Here is a 3952-nt window from a genome sequence, read left to right on the forward strand (position 1 = left end):
TTTCCAGTCACTACGGGCCTGGCACCCTCTATGGGTAAATGGCCCCATTCAAGATGGACTTGGACATGATAATGTGTCTCGGGTTAAATGATTCCTCCTAAACACTACATCTCCTAATGGCATAACCATAGGATTTAGTGCTGGGCTAATTCCTGTTCACTCGCCGTTACTAAGGAAATCCTTGTTAGTTTCTTTTCCTCCGCTTATTAATATGCTTAAATTCAGCGGGTAGTCTCACTTAATCTGAGGTCGTCAATTTAAAATAACGAAACAATGAAAAAAGTAACAACTGTTTTCGGTCTATATAATATTATAATTCGTAGACTCGAAAATCAGTTGTACTTGATTATAATAGCATTTCACTGATTCAAGTAAATATAATAATTTAAAACGACATCATTTTGTATATAATCAAGTATTGATGATGAACGTTCAATTTATATTTCATCGCTAGTACAATTAATGTAAGCAGTTTTTATATAATAAACGACCCTCAGCCAAGTGTGGTCCGGGAATAGGATCCGTGGACCGCAATGTGCGTTCGAAGTGTCGATGTTCATGTGTCCTGCAGTTCACAAGTTGACGCGCAATTAGCTGCGTTCTTCATCGATTTACGAGCCAAGTGATCCACCGTTCAGGATAATCATCTTTTTTAGAAAATTTTCACATTTTCTTTTTTTTTTTTGCTTGTTGACGTAATTTTGATAATTTGACAAAATGTCTTTTACATTAGAAACATATTATCCTATTCTAATGTAAAATTGCCATCTATACACCAGATGTATATGGCAACGAAACTTTGTAAATATAATTCAGTCATGGCGTATGTTCATTTAAAAACCTCATCTACACAATATGCACGAGACATTTAGAGTATAGACTAGTATAGGTTACCATGACTATTTGATATAAATATAATCAAACACAAAATTTCTTGAGATACCTTTTATTATCTTAAGTATTCTTTCAATTTACTTTTTGTATAGCGTGCGTTAACACTTTTGCAAGTAATATTTATATGTATATATATTACAAACACAAAATTTTGTATTGTATATTATACGTTAATGATCCTTCCGCAGGTTCACCTACGGAAACCTTGTTACGACTTTTACTTCCTCTAAATAATCAAGTTTGGTCATCTTTCCAACAACATCGGCAATGCCAAAACATTGCCGCGCATCAGTCCGAAGACCTCACTAAATCATTCAATCGGTAGTAGCGACGGGCGGTGTGTACAAAGGGCAGGGACGTAATCAACACGAGCTTATGACTCGTGCTTACTGGGAATTCCTCGTTCATGGGGAATAATTGCAAGCCCCAATCCCTAGCACGAAAGAGGTTCAGCGGGTTACCCGGGCCTTTCGGCCAGGGAAGACACGTTGATTCTTTCAGTGTAGCGCGCGTGCGGCCCAGAACATCTAAGGGCATCACAGACCTGTTATTGCTCAATCTCGTGCGGCTAGAAGCCGCCTGTCCCTCTAAGAAGATATTTATTTACGTTGGTAGTAAAAATCACTTGATCCGAAAATCAAGTAAATCTTTCAAGATACCAAAAACGCCTATTTAGCAGGCTAGAGTCTCGTTCGTTATCGGAATTAACCAGACAAATCGCTCCACCAACTAAGAACGGCCATGCACCACCACCCACCGAATCAAGAAAGAGCTATCAATCTGTCAATCCTTCCGGTGTCCGGGCCTGGTGAGGTTTCCCGTGTTGAGTCAAATTAAGCCGCAGGCTCCACTCCTGGTGGTGCCCTTCCGTCAATTCCTTTAAGTTTCAGCTTTGCAACCATACTTCCCCCGGAACCCAAAAGCTTTGGTTTCCCGGAAGCTGCCCGCCGAGTCATCGGAGGAACATCGGCGGATCGCTAGCTGGCATCGTTTATGGTTAGAACTAGGGCGGTATCTGATCGCCTTCGAACCTCTAACTTTCGTTCTTGATTAATGAAAACATTTTTGGCAAATGCTTTCGCTTCTGTTCGTCTTGCGACGATCCAAGAATTTCACCTCTAACGTCGCAATACGAATGCCCCCATCTGTCCCTATTAATCATTACCTCGGTATTCCGAAAACCAACAAAATAGAACCGAGGTCCTATTCTATTATTCCATGCACACAGTATTCAGGCAAAATAAGCCTGCTTTAAGCACTCTAATTTGTTCAAAGTAAACGTACCGGCCTACCTCGACACTCAATTAAGAGCACCGCGATAGGATTAAATTGGATCGCCAAGTTTGACCTTAGCTAAATCCACCGGTAGGACGTTCCATAACATGTCAGTTAACACCGCGAGCGATGAACCAACAGTATGAAACACAGATTCAACTACGAGCTTTTTAACCGCAACAACTTTAATATACGCTATTGGAGCTGGAATTACCGCGGCTGCTGGCACCAGACTTGCCCTCCAATGGATCCTCATTAAAGGATTTAAAGTGTATTCATTCCGATTACGGGGCCTCGGATGAGTCCCGTATCGTTATTTTTCGTCACTACCTCCCCGTGCCGGGAGTGGGTAATTTGCGCGCCTGCTGCCTTCCTTGGATGTGGTAGCCGTTTCTCAGGCTCCCTCTCCGGAATCGAACCCTGATTCCCCGTTACCCGTTACAACCATGGTAGGCGCAGAACCTACCATCGACAGTTGATAAGGCAGACATTTGAAAGATTCGTCGTCGGTACTAGACCATACGATCAGCAGAAAGTTATTCAGAGTCACCAAAAGTAACGATGGACAAGCCACCGATTGGTTTTGATCTAATAAAAGCGTTCCTTCCATCTCTGGTCGGAACTCTGGTTTGCATGTATTAGCTCTAGAATTACCACAGTTATCCAAGTAAATGTGGGTACGATCTAAGGAACCATAACTGATTTAATGAGCCATTCGCGGTTTCACCTTAATACGGCATGTACTGAGACATGCATGGCTTAATCTTTGAGACAAGCATATGACTACTGGCAGGATCAACCAGGGAGCTTCGTAAATGTTTTAATTATAAAACATCAGAATTACTCCTCTTTCACTTTAAACAAACGTAATAGTCTTTTAAAAATACTAATAATTGTTTAAGTGGTGCTGTTTAAAGCATTTGCTTTTTACAACACTTGAAAATTTTGAATCTACATTATTTATTCACAAAATTGAATAATAACTTTTATTTTTCAAACATCCTCTCGATTTTTACAATTTTACTCTCGCTAGATTTTTTTTTATCAACGCGACTTGGTTTTTACACACGTAAATGTGATATTTTATTCTTGCTCGGAAACAAGTAAGTCAATACTCGGTTTCATATTTGTATACTTCTTTTAAGTTATACATAATATTATATAAACGCCGTAGCGATTTACCACATAAAGAGTCATTCAGTCATAGACATCGACCCGTGGTAGTGTTACGTTAATAGTATATATACTCGTCGTAGTCAGTATCCATCAGCGCTTATTCGAACTGATCCAATTGACTACTCTTTCATACTAGTACGAGCCGGCGTAAAAAAGTATTATTGTCGCGAGCTAACTGCCTGCCGCGTCAACTGCGTCAACTGCTACGGTACCTCCCTGCATTAATATTACACGTTTATACTTGAATAAATTTCTATATTTATTACACCAGCGATTTATTGTTGATTTTTTTTTTTTTAAATATACATATGGGTATTCGTCGTTAGAATCTTATTTGAAAATCAAACAAGTAAATTATTCTTTTGTTTTAATTATTTTTAATTAAAAATTAAAATAATTCTCAAATAAAGTCGAATAGTATTTATCAATATGTGTTATATTTTATATTATTTATTAATAATGTATAATCATTATTAGTATATTTACTTTAAAAAAAAAAAAATAATAAAAAATAAACATATTTCAAAATTTTCCATACTTGTGATGTTATATATAGTCTTATTTCATTAAGAATTATTGAACTATAGTAGACCATATTAAATATTAT

At 38.0% G+C, this 3952-nt stretch overlaps 3 non-coding genes across 3 annotated transcripts in view; all 3 read right to left on the reverse strand.

Annotated features, from left to right (window-relative positions):
• Nucleotides 1–252, reverse strand: part of LOC128668287 (large subunit ribosomal RNA) — a 3929-nt gene extending 3677 nt beyond the window's left edge. The window contains exon 1 of the ribosomal RNA XR_008404048.1: nt 1–252. This exon is cut by the window's left edge and continues 3677 nt beyond it. This is a non-coding gene — a ribosomal RNA (large subunit ribosomal RNA).
• A 235-nt stretch (nt 253–487) lies between these two features.
• Nucleotides 488–642, reverse strand: LOC128668320 (5.8S ribosomal RNA). Its single transcript, XR_008404081.1, has one exon. It is a non-coding gene; the product is annotated as a 5.8S ribosomal RNA (ribosomal RNA).
• Nucleotides 643–1065: 423 nt separating this feature from the next.
• On the reverse strand, nt 1066–2975 carry LOC128668331 (small subunit ribosomal RNA). The gene has a single exon (XR_008404092.1). It is a non-coding gene; the product is annotated as a small subunit ribosomal RNA (ribosomal RNA).
• Between the last annotated feature and the right edge of the window lie 977 nt (nt 2976–3952).

This window comes from Microplitis demolitor, chromosome 7 (genome assembly GCF_026212275.2).
Source record: "Microplitis demolitor isolate Queensland-Clemson2020A chromosome 7, iyMicDemo2.1a, whole genome shotgun sequence".
In the NCBI taxonomy this organism is placed as follows: domain Eukaryota; kingdom Metazoa; phylum Arthropoda; class Insecta; order Hymenoptera; family Braconidae; genus Microplitis; species Microplitis demolitor.